The sequence below is a fragment of the Anser brachyrhynchus genome (genome assembly GCF_964034855.1).
Source record: "Anser brachyrhynchus genome assembly, chromosome: 1".
Taxonomy (NCBI): domain Eukaryota; kingdom Metazoa; phylum Chordata; class Aves; order Anseriformes; family Anatidae; genus Anser; species Anser brachyrhynchus.
Window position 1 is genome coordinate 182,644,161 of NC_137694.1, and position 18,131 is coordinate 182,662,291.

Sequence of the window (18,131 nt, forward strand, 5' to 3'; positions counted from 1 at the left end):
ATTACTGGAATGGTTAAAAAACACATCCTTAATCAAATAGCAAATGGCAAAATTATATGACAAGTAGGCATCCAAAGAACTCATTAAGAGGTAGAGCAAGAACCAGCATGTCTGAAATTCAGCTCACCCTATTCACACAAGACCAACTCACTTTGAAAGCGGCATTGACACATCTTAGAGAAATGATTCCAAGTCATTTTTCAGGTATTTTTAGTATTTTTATAACATGATTGCTCATTTTTCCAAACACACAAGGGAGAAGGCTGACCTTTTCAAAGACGAACTGATGCTTCACTATGAACAGGTCTCTCTAATAGATGCTTTGCCACCCTGTGGCTCACATTACATGAAATCTGTTGAGAAAAGCTATTAAAGCCAGCGACAAGAAGGGGGATGAGACATGTGGGTAACAAATTATCCAGTTTTACAGGAGGAATTTAAGCTTGTGGGTACTGTGGCTGGATGTGGAGGCATTCTGGCTGCATTTACATAAGATGCTTGTGTGGCTTCTGTAGGACAGACTTTCTCAGGAGACTGCTCATGAAACCCCCAGCTTTGCCCATAATCTCCAAGAGTAAGGTGAGCAGAGGTGTTAAGCCTGGCAGCAGAATTAGGTTTTGCTTTTAGTGAAGATAAAATTCATGGTGCTTGATTATGTGTGTCTTGCATCTTGAATACTGATTCCCACATCCCATCCCACTCTTCCCTCACACCCATGTATAAATACCCAGGAAAAGTCATTCTTTCTCTCCTGTAGTCTAGGAGAGTGGTCTGTAGTGTCTGTGGGTGCTCCTGAGTTGTGCAGTTTTGGTCTCATGCTCGTAAGCTCCTTCCACAGAAGAAGGCATTCAGGGCTTTACTCCATGCCAGAGAAAGTCCTCGGCAAAAAAAGTCCTCATGCACTGCTGATTTGGATCTGAATTTTGTGTTATCTGCTCTTGTCCTCTCTTCTTTGAGCAAGTCACCTAGGTGAAAACAATGATCTTGTATGCTGAGACACAATATGGACTAAGCCCTTCTCAGTACTTCCAAAATACATTAGAGACTGGAATTTTACTCAGAAGTTGTACCTACCCTTTGTCAATGGTGTTAGCAGATGATAAGACAAAAGGCACACTTGAATTTTGGAAATAGCATGGACTGCTTGGACTAAATTTGCTTTCAAACATTGATATTATAAAGTTCTTCAGAGACTGCATGGTAGTTACAATCTACTCTTAGAACCAAGAAAGAAGAAGTATACAATCAGTGAAAAGGTGAGGGAAGTTTGTATTCTTCAAGTCAACATCTGTTTTGAGAAAAACAGAACAAAACAAAACATGTAAGAGTTGCTAGGATATAATGTACATATCGATGAGGTCAGGAGAAAGAGAGTTCTCAGAACTACCTGAGTAATCCATACGAATTTGAGTCTATCAGTTCAATCCACCAGAATTAAATGCAGGTAGAAATCATTTTATTTTCAGTTTCTGGTTCCTGTAGAGGGTGTTGAAGTACTTCTTAATGCAGTCTGTCTGTATGTTTATTTTGCTGGTTCATAAAACTGCAGAAGACAGTAAAACACATACCCTGAAACCATAAACCTGCCTTCAGTTCTGTGCTCAAATCAGCATGGAGACTTGGTTTTCAGAATTCAGTCCTCCATCGACATAGAGATATTCTTGAACCTGAAATGCAAGAAGCACTGTATAAGACCACTGTCCAAATTTGTGGCCCTTTCAAGTTGAACTGCTGCTACTCCAAAGTCCAATTTCTTTAGAGCGCTCTGGCGCTGCTGGCCTATTTTGCTCAGTGCACTGCAGCACTCTTAGGCTTTTTTGACATTAGAAGAAAGCACTGGCTCAAAGACTCTGTCCCTTCTGACAGACAAGAATCTGTCACCTCTCAGATCATCCTTGACATATAACCTCTCACCCATGATAAAATCAGCAAAGCCCATCACTCTTCATTAGGACTGGCAAGGAGAGAGTGCAAACACATAACGAACCTTTGCAACATTGTCCTGAAAACTTGTGATGGTTTGGGAGCTGACATGCTGGATGTAGAATAGCAATTACTTGCAATAGAATACTGGAAGGCCTATTTTAGGTGCCATGTAATTTACCCATTGAGTTAATGACCAGAAACAAGTACATTTAAAAAGAAAATACTGCATTTAAGAATCTGTGTTCCTTTGCCTTAACTAACACTCATGTATTCTGCAGTCCTTGTCTTCCTGGACATTTCAGGTAGGCAATGCTGTTACCAGTATGAGAGTGTGGGAAGGAAACACTGTAAGTGAAAGCACTTCTATATACTTCCCTTAAGAGATGTATTTTACATTTTTAAAAAATGTTTTCCAGCCCTGTTTTCTTTACCCTTATGAAGATGACCTCTTAGGAGAAGTTTTTTCCACCAGAAGACTGTAGAGGTAAGGTCTACAAAGTCTCAAATATTACTTTCTTTTGGCATATGATCATTATGAGACAAAAGCCCAAACTTATTTCAAAATTAATATCCTTACATTTTATTCACTTTCATGGTTTTCTCACTGGAGAGGCCACAGTATTCATATGTACCAGGAATGAATGCATATCAATTCACTTCAAACAACCTCTGTTACTGCATCGGTAAGTAATTTTGCCTTGAAAAGAGACCCTTTCCTATTTGGCAATGCATACACTAGACATCTGTAGAGTTTTTGCTTTCTGATTGCTTAGATCAAAGTCATTAAGCCATTTCCTGAAGGCTTTTTTTTGCTTTTGCTAAGAAGTTGCTAAGGACAACCAGCCTTCAAACAAAAAACATCCAGGTGGATTTCAGCAGATAAGGATTTGGTTTAGCATAGGTGTCCTAGCTCCTCATAGTCAGTTGCACTCTAAAATAAACCAGGCAGGTCCTTCAGCTCCTTTTGAGAGTTTTTCAATATTTTACGTACTTAAGAAAGTCATACTGTAAACTGGGGTTTGTGCACATACCTTGATTAGCGAAATCTCACTTCATCCCCTGACAGAGGTGCAGTCATAAGCGAAAGACACAGAAGTGCCAGTTCAAGCCTTGCTCTGGGGCCAAAATGAAGGTTACATAAATAAAGTAGTTGGTTTTTCAGACTGGAGAGCCAAAGACGGGTGGACTGTGAGACTGGCAATCACTTTCCTTTGTGCTTTCCTTGCTAGTGTCACTGGGATACTCTGCTCACCTCACCTCCATAGGTTACCTTGGCTCAGGCAAATAATTCTTTAGCCTCCAAGCACCGTACTATGCCAACAGGCAAGCATTTGAGGGTCACCACAAACAAAATGTAAACTGGCACCCTGTATATTAACTGACATGTTGTTTATCGTTATTCTGGTATTGTTTTCTCCGTTGTGATGGAATCAAATCATGGTCATAGCCCTGATGGTGTTCTCCACATACTCATTGCGCAAAGGGCAAAAGGGAGTATGGACTCACTGACTAACTCATTCAGTCCACTCCATTTGAAGTACAAATCAGTAATGTCTCCTACAGAAGTAGCTCCTTTGGCAGTCTCTCTTTTCCCAGAAATCTCCATATAGCTTTCCTCTCTTTTGACTTTAGTGGGAAATGCTTCAACCCCTGTCACAGTTGAATCATGCATGCATTGCCTAAGGGAGGGTGGTTTGCTAAGTTCTTTGTAATGGGCTCCTTGGAACAGATACTAAGAATTTATTCTTTATACTAAGAATAGGAATGCCTGGTTTCTTATGATTAGTGTTGGCACCTTTGTTTGGTAGGCAATCATTAGTATATTTTTCTGTATCTTCCTGCCAATGACTCTTTCTCTCAGTTTGGATGCCTATTTTCTCATGATGTCATTTTTTATTTACTTGAGAAATCTGCTGTTTATCAGCTGTTCAAACCATTTAACATTGTAGACAATCTGGGAACATTTATGGTATGTGAGAACATCTCTGGGCATGCATTATTTCCCTGTTATTATGGACCATATTTCTCAGAATAACCGTTTCATAGACTCTTGCTCTTCCCAGGGGTCTCTATTTTTAAATTTACCAATGGGAAGTTTTTCCTAGTAAATATTATCTAAGGTTTATATTTCTTTTCTACTGTAAATGCTACTGGTGTTTACTGCCTGTCTCAAATCTTAGATGCTCAGAGCCACTGGTAAATGCTGTTAGAACCTCCTTGCCCCGTACTTGAGAAGATCCCAGGGATGGGTTTCAGGGGCACAGTACTCAGATGACCCTGCTGTCATTCTCCTGCAGTCTCAGCTGCTGAGGATATTTCTTTGTTCACTGGCTTCTCCCAGTGCACCCAGTCCTGGTCAGCATTCAGCATGTGCCTTGCAGTAAACACAAAGGGACCATTTCCTCAATCTCCGATGACTCTTCCTTTGTTTTTCTCCCTACTGGGCACCCTGTTTTGTTGGGGTCTCCTTTCTCTCGCTGCACAGCAGCCATCCTTCCCTTCTAGACTTTTTGCTTAGCTGCTATTTTCTTACTTCTATCTATCTGTCGCAGGCCTTCTTTGATTACCTTCCCACAGCTGGACGAAATCTAGTAACAGAACTATTCTTTTCTTTGTGTCTTGATATAAGAGCTCACCAGCAATGATTTACATGCCTTGGGTCTTGTCCTGCTAGGGACAGAATTTTACCAACGCTGCAATCAGATGCTCATATCCAGAATCACAGAATTGAAGGGGTTGGGAGGGACCTCTAGAGATCACCAGGTCCAACCCCTCTGCCAAAGCAGGTTCCGTAGAGCAGGCTGCCCAGGTAGGCATCCAGACGGGCCTTGTATATCTCCAGAGAAGAAGACTCCACAATCTCCCTGGGCAGAAGACAACCCAAGATACCTAAGACAACCTTCAAAGGAGCCTAATTCTTCCTCCTTCTGAATTACCCTGGGCACCAGAAGCCTTATGCTCTCCCAGGTACTATTCTGAATGATAGCATCCAAGGTTTCATCACGCCCAGCTTTACCACCGTAGGCCCTGAAGAAATAAGTCATTGAAATATCAGTATTCTTTCATAGCTATGTTAGCAGCAGTCCACCTCCTTCTATTGCAGTCCTCAATTTATTAATCCTTTTCCAAATGTTTTCACATATAAGTGGACATCATTGCTGTGAATAAACCAGAATTCCTACACGAGAATTCCTCAGCTCTGTCAGTTCAGGTCTTAGCATCGATCTATGTGCTTTGCTGTTCGGCCTGTATTTACCTATTGATTAGTAAGTCCACTAGAAGAGATCTCTGCTGGCCTTCTGATCGCTTCCAGCTATAGCACTAGACATACCTGAATTAATCATCCTATACTGTTTGAAAAATATCCGCCCTTTCTTCCTCTTGCATCTTCCTGAGCTTCTTGAAGACTCCTTGTAACCTTTCAGAAATCACCTCTCTTAAAATTTCCTAGTGGCTATCTGCCTTTTTCCATGGATTTTTAACCTCTCTTAGAAAAGCATTTAATTTCCAGCACAGACCAAGTAGTCTCCTGCTGCTTCAATAGGAATAGATTCTCCTGCATCAAAATCTACCTTTCAGGTTTAAATTAAACCCTATGTCTTTAAGTTAAGGAATTAAATCCTTAATTAAGTCCTTAATCAAATCCTTCAGGACTAACTTAATACTGAAAAATTTTTACCTTAAGGTGGAAACCACAAGAACTTGAATCTTTATCCAGGAGTGCTCTGATACTGCTCTATTTCCTTTCCTACCCAGAAGGAAGTAGCTGCTCCCCTACCCTTCTCCAGATATCTCAGAATTAGGCTGCTTGCATAGAAGCCAGCCCTCCAGAGGCAGAGATACCTGTCATAGGGAGGAACAGCTGTAGCAGCGGGCAGTTTGATCATCACTTATGTAAACAGGTGAGCTCATAGCGGTGACTTGCTTGCCAGGTGAACCTCAAAAGGTGTCTGAATCAGCTTCTATGAAATACTGGAGGTACTTGTGACCCATGTCGAGTAGGAAGCTGGAAGCTCTCTGTCCAAAATGCTCCTGGCACCTGATAAAAGACTAGAAAGAGGCAGAGACATAATTCCAATAGTTGCTGGAGAAAATGATATAAAGGGGAGGCATAAAAATTCATTGACTATAAAGGATACTTCTATAGTAAAGGGAGAGTATACCAGCCAGATGGACCTGATATAAACCATAAAGTAATCGTGCTGTTGACACTTCGACTTAAGAAGGTCACAGATCAGTATTTAAAAGGAAGTGTACATGATTTGAGATGTAGTATCCACTAGTGGAAAACTCTGTAATACTGAGTAAAGGATAGGACAGACTATTGCAATATTCAAATAGAAAATGTGGAAAAACAGATGAAGTCTGGAAAATGGGACAGAGAAATCGAAGTGGAAAATTAGAATGAGGATATCAATGTAATAGGTGTATCAGAAACCTGATGACACATGATAATACTGGGCACAAAGTATCCATGAACGATGTAGACACCTATGCTGATGGAGCTCTGCTCTACGTAAGAGAAAACTCTACTTGTGTTAATTACATATTCATCTTTGTGGGTTGCAATTCCAGGTTTCTGAAAGAAAAATACAATATTAGCGTATCATATTATATTAACATATTGCAAATATGACTGTATTCATATTACATTATTTTCTAGAATGTTTGCTATTATATAATAGTATGTTATTACTATAGTATTACATTATAGAATCACAGAATAGATGTAGCTGACAGGAATTTCTGGATATTGCTTAGTGCAACCCCCCTGCTCAAAACGGGGTCAGCTGGAGCAGGTTGCACAGGACTTCAAGAAGAAACAACATTGACGTACAGTCACTGTTACCATGGAAGAGCCATTTTGTAGTAGTGACCATGAGTTGCTTGGATTTACAACATTTGCAGGATTAACTGAAGCAAAAACTCCCAATGAAACGAGTAAGATTCACTTAGAGCTGTTAAATTTTACAAAGGGGGAGTACACAAAAGTAAGGATGTTTATTAAGATGGTGTTTAAAAGGGCAGAATTGAATCACTGTACACAACGTTGGGACCACTCAAGGATACCATACTGGAGCAACAAAGAAAATGTCTTCTGCTAATCAAAAAAGATTTGGGAAGGCACAAAAGGAAGACAGCATAGATAAACATCAGTGAAAGGCATGCAATTAAGACCAAGAAAGCTTCCTTCGGGACGCTGAAGTTGTGACCAAATAGGGTGAATGGACAGATCCGTTAAGCTGTGCCTACGTGCAAAAATGCAGTAAAGCAGGCCAAAAAAACCTTCTCCTAAATCCCTCAAAAATCCAAAGAACACTGGAAATTATTTATATATATATATAAAAAAAAAGGCATAAAAGCTTTTAGTAAACCCTAAAAACACAGACTGCAAAGCCTCTCAGAGGATTGTTTAGAATAGTATAGAATAGAACAGAACCGAACCGAACCAAACAGAACAGTTGGAAGGGGCCTCTCCTCACAGGACATGCCCTCCAGCCCTCTTACCAGCTTTGTTGCCCTCCTCTGGATGCTTTCGAGGACCTTAATATCCTTTTTGGTTTGTGAAGCCCAGAACTGCACACAATACTGTATCCAGATCACTGATAAGATGATGAACAGGACTGTCCCGAGAGCTTCAGGGCCTGGAAACCCCCTCAGACATCCCCTGGGGCCTTGTGTGCCTCACCCACTCCTCAGCACGAAGCCTGCTGCCACCACTGCCGTTAGGGGTGAGTTGGTGTAACTCAATTATCAATGCGTGAAAGATGTGGGGGAAAATAGCCACAGGCAGGAAAAAAAAAACACATATTTATTTGTACTTTTTGGATCTATCTGCTGAGGAAGAGACTGAATAGTTCTTCTTGCAGAGGGTTTATCAGAGGACATGTCTCAATTTGAACTAAAAATGTCATGGAACAAGCAGACAGAATTAACAAGTCCCCATTTCTTGATCATTTTTATCTGAAGAGCATCAAAGGAGCTCCAGGTAGAAATCACCAAATTTCTCACTGTTAAGTGTAACTTTGCACTTACAGCTGTCTTAGTACTAAAGGAATGGAAGATGATTAATGAGAAAAATGGAACCACTAATTAGGAAACCTGACGTGTATACTGGGCAAATTACTAGTAACTCTGTTAAAGAAACATTGAGAATTAGTGGATCTATGCATAAACTTGACATAGCAAGGAAGAACTTTTGCAATGGGAAATTGTATCACTCAAATTAATATTAGAGTCCTCTGAACAAAAAAACATTAATAAAGGAGACATGGATTCAGCATACCTGAATGCTCAAAGGAAATCAAAGAAGGTCTCTTGCCAAGGGGACTTTTTAAAGCAATTTAACAGCTGGAGGGTAGAAGAGAAGATCCTTGTGTGAATAGTCAGGAGAGAAAGGGTCGAAGTAAAATAAACAATTATTCTATTAATAACAAATATTAATAATATTAATAATTAAATAATACTTATTATGCTACTGTGTAAAATCCTACAAACGTTACTATGCCACTGTGTAAATCTATAATGCACACATGTTTTTAATATTCTGTGGTGTATTGAGCTCCCCTGCCCAGTGGGTATTAAATTGGATGAGTTTCAGGGTTAAAAATGACCAAAGTGTGCAACGCCTCTCCCATACAAGGAATGAATGGGTAGGCTTGGGCTTTTCAGCCTGGGAAAGGGATGATATGGGGATGTGGAAAATGTCTGCAAAACCATGGATGGCCTGGGAAGGCAGAACACTCACATCCAGTCTGGAAATAAAAGGAAAATTGTCACCTATGGTAATGCCAGAAAGCTGTATGCTGTCTTCCAAATGCACCACTTGTTTCTGTATAGGATTGAAGGGTCATCAGTAGAGATAAATAGGAGCCAGATCCAGAATACACAGAAGGAATTGTCTTTGCTAAAATAGATGCAAGGTGGGAGAATACTAAGGGGAAGTGCCAAGTTTGCTTTGTTCCCAGTCTCCTCTGTTAGCCACAGGTGGAGATAGGATGCTGGCCTACATAGATCCTCATTCCACATCAGCCAGTCTTTTCTTCCTACATAGGAAGAAACATTTTTTTCTGCTCTTTTTCAGTACAAAACTAGGGAGTAAAGAAAAGTTCAAAAGTTCAAAAGAGATGAAATGATATGCTTTTCACTCATGTAACTCTACTATACTTTTGTACATCTTTAATGCACACAATCTGATTCAGCAGCATATGTTTTCTACGATAAGCAGTTCAGCAGAGGAACTCTTCTGTGCAAGATGTTGTGGCTGTCAGGGGCTGGCATGGGCAAATTCACTGAAGAAAAAAAACATCAAGGGTTATTGAATCTCCCACAGCAAATCCTTAAGCAAGAGGTATTGAGAGCTGAAAGATTATTCTGGGGAAGCATCACTACATACTTGACTTTTTTTTTTTTTTTTTTTATTGAACTGCTCCACAGGTGCCCCTGGCTGGTCCCTGTCACAGCCAGGGTACCAGGGAAAGGGAACATTTTGTCTGTATGAGACCCATATGCATACATATGGGCCTGTGGAGTTTTCTAAGGGTGTATGCAGAGGATGCTGTACATAAAGCTGCTGACCCTACTGAAGCATTTAAGCTTTGCAGAGACGCAAGCAGTGAATTCTAAGACCTAGTAAGTCTGCTTGACATAAGAAAATGGCACTGCTATACCGATATGTGGAAACTTTTCTATTACCTTCAGAGGTTATAGTGACCATCCTTGATTATTAAAAAAAAGAAAGTAAAGACATGATACTATTGTTAAATTAGAACATTTGGGTTATTTTCTAGAATTGCATTTGATTAGTAGCGAAATGAAAGGTTTAAATTATCACGTAATGATGCTAAAATGATATAAGTGCTCATACAAATTGGAGAAAAGTAATTTAGGTAGCTCCTAGGAATTATACTTACTATCTGACTGAATTCACTTAAAAGATGCCTAGGAAATTAATGTGTAGAGTAGAGCAAATGAAGTGCAAAAGGCATATTAAAGGCAATGTTCTCTGGAGCTTTCCACAGAGTGATATTTTTTGGAGACTGCATCATGCAGTTCTGTCAAGTCATGTTAAGATCCAGAAGGTAAATAGCTGCTGTGATTTTAAAGCATATTAACTTTGTCTTGTTTCCTCTTTACATAAGCCTGTGACTTTCTGTAATAACTTCAGTGTCACAAAATAACCTGGCAAAGTTTATGGGCATCTCAATCAGAGTTGACAGGCTGTAGTCCCACTTCTGCCATGTGCATGACTACCAGTGTTTGCAACTAAGAAACATTAAATTTCTCAGCACTGAGAAATGCAAAGGATCAATCTCCTTGTCAGAGACATCCTCCAACTGACTGGAGATCAGCTACACTGGTAGGTGCCTTCCTCTCCCCAGCACAGTGCCACATGTGCCACATGTATGGGACAGGGGTTCCCAGCAGACCAGGTCACCCTCTGGGCTTGCTGTATCTCTTCCCGCCACCTGCTTGGCAAGTGATGTTCTCCTCATGGGGAAATTGGTCTAACTCATGCTAGTTTCTTGCAGCAGCAATGCTTGCTTGATTCATAGGAAGGTCTCATGAGAAAGTGAGAGATTTGTGTGAAAAAAAAAAGCTGTGAGATTTCATCTGAATTGGAAATCTGCTGACGGCCTGCTGTGTGTTTTGCTTCTTGTCTATCAGCCAGGAGAAATGTTGTTAAAACCAGTCTAGCATGTGTAAAGCAAGAGCAGGGAGATCTGTGCTATTGCTCCAGGAAAACAGCCTTAGCATGGGAATTCAGTATCAGTCTTCCTGTAAGCAGAGTACAGCACAACTCCATGGAAAACAGAGTTACTGAAGATGCCACCAACAGGGCAGAATGCATGGCCCCTTCCCATGGAAAACACTTCATCTGCCTGGGGATATATAGTTTTTATACTGATGCAACGCAGATTAAAAACGTGACAGAGACAGAAGTTTTGGCCTGTGTCCCCACTGTAGAGTGGCTTCTGATTTCAAAGGCATTCAGATTCAAGCCCTTGCCTCCACAGCTGGACATCCATGCCAGCCCTGTACATCCAGGAAAGTATGTTATCAGAGCCTGGGGAGAGAAGAGAATTCCCCTCTATCCACAAAATTCACTATTTGTAAACTTTACTAGCCCTTAGTACCCTCCTGGCCTGGGAATTGAACAAATTCCTTGTCTTAAAATTAGCTATACCAAAGCTTCATTTGCCTGGTTGTGAGAAGAGTCCAGCAGAGCTAATTGTGGCATAGATAGTGAATCTTACTGCAGATAACTAGAGCTACAAAAAGTACATTTTCATTGTGTCATTCATTTTAATGAGAAGTAAAATAAGCTGATGCAGGAGATCCTGGGCAAGAGAAAGCTTTATTATGTATAAAAACTTCTCTACTTCTTCCCCAGTCCATTATGTGAAGAATGAGTCACATTTTTGACAGGAGTGGATGAGAAAAGTTGTGGCTGCAGGACTGCGAGTACAAAGGGAAGCAGATGGATGGGTGCTGGAACATGCTGAACAAACAGCTTACTTCATTTTGTTTATTCTCTTCTAAAGCACTCGGTCGCTGGGTATTAGGAATGTTACATAAAACTAAAACCATTGTGCTAATTTTTCTCTGGTGTCATGCTCCAGATTTAAAGAGAATTACAGCTTTGGTCTTGTAGCAACAATAACAAACCGGCAGAAACATCTCTGCCAAACAAAACTGAATTATATCATGTATTTGCGTTTATTTTCTTTCTGCAGAAAAAGAGCAGTTAGCCTTTGCCCAGCCTGTCCTCATTGCACAGAGGACTCTAAAAGCAAAACAGCAGGCAGTTTATAAAAGACATAGTGAGCTATCTCCTGGTTTTGCTGTAAAACCCCATGCAAGCTTGACTGACTATCAACCATTCTTGTAGCCAGCCCACCTCAGGCTGCTCAAACTTTTCCAGGCTAGTCCCAAACATTAGTGGTACTGGTGAACAAGGTCAACCAGTGACAAACCACCCCAAAGATGGGTGCTGAGGTACCCCCCAGGCTTGGTACCCAGGCATGTGGGGCAGCATCATGGCTCAGGCTTCACTTGTCTTCTGCAAAGAAACCCAGAGTTGAGACTAAAACATTGAAGATAAAGACCAAAGACGGCATTAATCGGCTCAGTCTGGGCAGCTTTCCAGAGCATGGTGGTGTGGGATGTGTGGGTGACAGACTACCCATAGTGCTGAATGATTCCTGTCCTACGAGGGTGGAGGAACCCGGTGCTGCAGAAATTCCCCCTGCCCTCTCCCGCCCTTGCCGCCATCGCCTCCAGCCTGACTCAGCCTGTATGTACCAGTAAAGAGGATTTTGCTACATCATTTCACAAAAGCATGTAGTGGGTAACAGAGATGAGCTTAAATTAATTCTCATTTTTATCTGGAGAGACACTAGTTGCAAACTAATTATGAAAGAAATATATAATACAAGGCTGGAAATTTCATTTGTAAATGGACATTTTTCACAACTGATGACCAATCATTTATAAACAGTTAGATATTTTCTTAAAATTCTGATAAAAAAAACTGAGACTAAAGGTCACATTATTATCTCCTTCAAAATCACATATATAGTCAGTCTATCTTTATATGGTATTTTAAAATACAGTTTAGTAAGCATCCAAAGCTCTAAACTATTTCACAAAGCCTGTAGAATAGAAAATGTTGCCACTGAGATCCAAAGCCTAAGTTTTACCTAAAGAAGCATCATTAAAATCCAGACCCAGGACAAAAATTTAAACTTACGTTTTATGTCAGGTACAGGTGGTGCCTGAAGGAAGAACATCTTACATACTCCAGGGAGAATCACCTCTGGCAGACACATGCGGTCAATGTCGGATAGAAAGAGCAAGGGACTTGTGTCTCCCAGGAGGAGACCCCACAGCCTCTCTGGGCAGCCTGGGCCAGCGCTCAGCCGCCCGCCCAGCACACAAGTGCTGCCTGGTGCTCAGAGGGAGCCTCCTGCCTGCCCCTCGGTGCCCACTGCCCCTGGCCTGGCGCTGGGCACCCCTGAAAAGAGCCTGGCTGCGGCCTCTTTGCCCCCTGCCTGCGGGGATTCACAGCCCTGGGTGAGATCCCCCTGAGCCTCCTCTTCTCCAGGCTGAGCAGTCCCAGCTCTCCCGGCCTCTGCTCACAGGAGAGATGCTCCAGGCCCTTCCTCACCTGGGTGGCCCGCTGCTGGGCTCTCTCCAGTATTTCCACATCTCTCTTGTACTGGGGGGCCAGAAATGGACCCAGCACTCCAGGTGTGGCTTCACCGGTGCTGAGCAGAGCGGAAGGATCACCTTCCTTGACCTGCTGGTGATGCTTTGCGCACTGTAGCCCAGGACACCATTAACCTCCCTAGCATCAAGGTCACATTGCTGGCTCACATTGAGCTTGCTGTCCGCCAGGATCCCCAGGTCCTTTCTGCCAAGCTGCTTTCCAGCTGACTTGTTCCTCTCCAGGTGCAGCACTTTGCACTTCCTCTTGTTGAACTTCATGAGGTTAAGAATTAGCAGCGACTACACTGATATGAAAGTGGGTTTGTTTTTAGTTGGAGTTTATGTGGAAAGAATTGCAGGCTATATTTAACAGTGGCATTTAACCACTGAATATAAGATGCAGAGCACTAAAACCTGATCATTCTGACTTTGGAACATCGTTGGTGTTTTTTTATCCAGTTGTTGTGTCATGGTTATTATAAAACAGTCAGAAAAAATACATTAAAAGAAGCTTGTTTTGCGTGTGGTTTCTATATTTGTATGAAGGGAGAGTTCAGCAGAATAGCACAGGATTAACAGAACACTTAATATGAGATAAACACAGATCAAAACAAAAGAGCTTTCTGAGTAGGGAACTTACTGTAACATTGTGTACATGTGCCACGATATATAAACAGCAAGTCTTTGGGAGACCATATTTAAGATAGAGATAACTAGTCGTTGGCAAGCCCTTCAGATTCTGCACTTTCCTTATCCAATCAATGTGCAATTCTGTAATATCTAATACACATCCACACCCCCACAAAAAACAACCAGAACTAATAGAGGTTGCAGTTGCTGACTGTACAATTATTCAAAACACATAATGCAAGCAGAAAGTCACTGCAGCATCAAGGCGACTGGTGGCGATCGCTAGCTCTTTTTTCCTTTCAAAGTTTCTGAGGCTATCTTATGTAGGTTTTGATCAAAAAGAAAACAAAACAAAACAAAACCTTTTCTTTCTGAAAACTTCAATGGGCTTTAGAAGAAGGCCTTAGAAAGTGTTTGGTGTTTTGTCCTGCTGTAGTTCAGCCTTTTCAGAGTCAAAGATTAGATCGGTAACTGTCCAGGAAATGCACTAATGCTCCCAGCCACCATCAATCCACAGTTTTGAAAACCAACAATTCTTCCCAAGGCCCACAGTCACCCTTGGAGGGGTGGGCAGAAAACATATCTGGTTTTGGTAGTTCATACCACATTTCAGAAGGACATAAAACTATTAGAGAGTACCCAAAGGAGGGCTGCAAAGATGGTGAAGGATCTAGAGGGCAAGGTGTATGAGGAGGGGCTCAGGTCCCTGGGTTTGTTCAGCCCAGAGCAGAGCAGGCTGAGGGGAGGCCTCATGGCGGCCTGCAGCTCCCTCACGAGGGGAGCGGAGGGGCAGGCGCTGAGCTCTGCTCTCTGGGGACAGAGACAGGACCCGAGGGCACGGCGTGGAGCTGGGACAGGGGAGGGTCAGGCTGGGGGTTAGGGAAAGGTTCTGCACCCAGAGGGTGGTCGGGCACTGGGACGGGCTCCCCAGGGCAGTGGTCATGGCACCAAGCCTGCTGGAGTTCAAGAAGTGTTTGAACAATCCTGTCAGACACATGGCCTGATTTTTGGGTGGTCCTGTGTGGAGCAAGGAGTTGGACTTGATGACCCTTGTGGTTCCCTTCCAACTCAGGATATTCTATGATTCTGTGGAAGGATAGCTTATTTTATATAAAAACAATATTAGGTGTCTTTTGCTATTCCAGATAAATATTAACATTCTTCTGCCCTCATCAGTATATTAAAGAGGAATAGCAAACAGTAACAAGATAACTAGAGGCAATTAAAAAAGATGTAATTACTACTGTTGCAGAAGAAACAGCTTGAAAACCTCCTGTGCTTTTCCTTTCTGAATTATTTCTGTTAAAATTGCCCCTACTTCCCCTTTCTTCATGCAGCAGTCACTTTCATCTTCCCATCTATCAAGCCTTATGGCTGTCAGCAGATGAGCTACCAGCATTTGATACTGTTTTATTCCTGGATTGCAGAGAAAATGAATGCAGGCTTTGCGATTTTAGTCTCTGGAAAGAGATATGTGTTAGTAGGCTAAGCTGCTGTGCTGAAGACATGCAGTGCTAAAACCTTCAATGAAGGTAATTCCTCCTGCTTGCTTGACAGATCAATTTTTATCAAAAATCTCTTGTCATGCAGAAGTGAAACTCTGCCACTGGAAGTTTGTGCCTGCAGAAAGCAAAACACTGACTGAACAGGAGAAAAAATATGCGGACTTCTTCACTTGGCTTGCTTGGGTCACTTGATAGCTGCCCCAAAGCTGGAGATTGCCACATCTCACATGCATGGTCCCCATGGCAGTGGGGCTGATGTACAAATGCCTTTGTGCCCCTTGAGCACTGGCTGATGAACGTGCGCATCAGCTTGATAGCTGTTGGGCTACGCATACGTGTCAGACACACAGATTTGCCCAGGTGGGTGTCGGGCAGCTCTCGGCCCCCTTTGCTGCAGTGTGAAGCAGACAACTACCTGCCCGGTGAGACTGCAGGGATAGAGATGTGCACCAGGTGATGTGACATTAGGAGACAAAATGTAGCATTCCTCTCTAGTCAGTGGGAAAAATGAAGATGGCAATTTGTCCGATGTGCCTAGAGACTTATTTTAGAAGGAGACATCTGCTCTTTTGTTGTTTAAAACAGGAGCAGCAGCTCTACCCAGGCCAGAAACCCCCTGTGCAGAGCTCTCTAAAAATGCCTTAAGCACTTTCTTTTTTTTTTTTTTTTCCCACAGAGAACTCCCAGCTCTCCAGAAATACAGCACAGGTATGGAGGAAGGCCTGGCCCTTTGCAGCATGTGGTAGTATGATATGTGTTTAGGATGTCCATGCTAAGCAAGGCATGGGAGGTAGACTGCTCGACTGGTTGCCACCAGGTAGTGCTTAGCCCACAAGGACATTCCAACTAGCCTACAGAAAATGCTGAACAGGAGAAGGAGAATCTAAATGTTTGCTTTTAACTGGCCTGGGATGCTTATCTCAAGTCTGAAAGGTAAGCTTCTCCATGCAACGGCAATGCAGAGCCTTCAGTGGTGGCTTTGCTCACCACTGTGGGCTGGAGGGAGTGGTGCCCTCCATGGGCAATGAGCCTGTGCAGGGCTGGAGGGGAGGCAGGTCTGTATAGAAGGGGAATTAAAAAGAATGAGTCACCCCGTCCTGAAACTGTGCTTTTGTGCAGCCATAAGTGTAAAAAGGGAAGAGAAACAGAGGCAGGACGGTGTGTAACTGCAACCCATAGGGGTGGCTTGCACTCTACTGCGTCCTGAATCCTCTGTGAGTTTTGTGGAACTCAAGATGCAGAAATAATCTGGGTTGTGAACTGTTGAGTGTGATGTGCGCACAGAGTCTTGTAATGACTCTTTCATGATATTCTGAGATGGCTTCTCCAGAATTGCTGAAGTTTTTATCAGTAAGAAATGTAATAAACTCTCCTCGGAAGCTGAGTCATCCACTGACTGTATATAAAAAATCCCAAGCAGTCACTCCGGATCTAGCTCGTCAGGTGCAGGGTGAGCTGGCAGCCAACCCCATCTATTCAAACTGAGGCTAAAAGCAAAATGCAGAATTACTTTATAAAAGGAAGGGAAAAGGTCTGTCCAGAAAGCAGGGTGTACTAGAATGTGAATATAGGAAGTCTTGCAGGCAATGAAGATAACCATATCATACGGCGAAAGAGTCAGTCTCAAAACACATTCAGGAAAATAACATGATCAATGTCTAACTTTTTTGCATGTTTCAGTCTCTGACCCTGTGTATCTGGGAACAGCCTGCCTATCAGTCCCAGCATGATTATCACCGTGAACCATGTGACAGAGATGCTATCAGACTGCTTCTGCACTGCCTCTGCCACTTGCAGATGAGATACAGTTAAGATGCAGTCTCAATGGATGGCGCATCTCGTGAGATAACTCCGGGCCCATAACTCTCCTCCGGCCATGGTCTTGCTGTCTGAAGCAGTCATTCCCCATGCTGCCTCTTGCTGCACATCGTAGCTTCCTCCTAAAGGGCTCTGCCCCTGAAAGCTGCCCACTGGGTTATTTCCTACCCTGCTTTGGTCAAAAGAGGCTGGGTGAGCTAAAACCTCCTGTTTCAGGTATCTACAGCACCTGTCTTTATGGCCAAAGTGGGTTTGGGAGCACACATGTGAGCCACTGCTGGCAGACCTTGGGCTGAGACAATAAGCAAAGCAGCCAGCATGACCACAGCTTCAAGAGGATGCCTTCCACAACCCTTGGTGCCGCAAGAGCTGGCAAGTCTAAGTTAGGCCCTAACTTAGAGTGGATCACTCTAAGTGGAGTGGTTTCATTTGGGTCCTAATTCAGCCACCACACCTTGAAAGTTCACTTGACATTGACTTCTACCAGGGGTCTTTTTAAATTTACTTTGCAGTGTCAATGCAAATATAGGCAAACGTTCAAAGCCACCACTCATGGATGTTGAGCTCACCCCAGAGACTGAAGATTTTAGTCTAGGTCCTTGGTATGCTGTTTTTTCATGTCCTCCTTCAGGTCCACGCTAAAAGAAGCCCACGGAGCCACTTGAAAGCTATATGTACCTCCTCCGTGGGATTTGGGAGTTTTGGTGGCACTGATCCTCACAGCCACTGCACGTTGCCCACTACGACCCCACATAGGGAGCACACCCAGAAGCCTATTTCACCTGTTCCAAAGCCCATGTGTACAGCCAGAGTGAAGAGTCCTTGTGATAAATGAGAATCATATGCAAGTGGCCAATGGAGGAAAGATTACAAATGGGATGACCTAAAGCAATTTGGGATGTAAAAGACTATAAACGTAGGTGGTGAGAAGGTTTGTTGGGAGACTCCCCACCTGCTGAGCTGTGGTAAGCAGCTCTGTGAGAATTCCTGATTGCGTTTCCTGATGTTTATGAAATAAAACACAGCACCTGAGGTGTGTCT

General features: G+C 42.7%; 1 long non-coding RNA gene across 4 annotated transcripts; it reads right to left on the reverse strand.

Moving 5' to 3' along the window:
- Window positions 1-210: 210 nt before the first annotated feature.
- Window positions 211-13,934, reverse strand: LOC308196196. Of its 4 annotated transcripts, XR_013952119.1 has the most exons (5): window positions 12,680-13,934; window positions 8,213-8,277; window positions 6,418-6,505; window positions 5,770-5,976; window positions 211-1,667 (listed from the first exon to the last, which is right to left on the reverse strand). It is a non-coding gene; the product is annotated as an uncharacterized lncRNA (long non-coding RNA). The 4 variants fall into 4 exon arrangements; XR_013952120.1 differs by having other exon boundaries at window positions 5,770-6,505; XR_013952121.1 differs by lacking the exons at window positions 8,213-8,277; window positions 12,680-13,934 and adding an exon at window positions 7,435-8,203 and having other exon boundaries at window positions 6,365-6,505.
- Window positions 13,935-18,131: the final 4,197 nt, after the last annotated feature.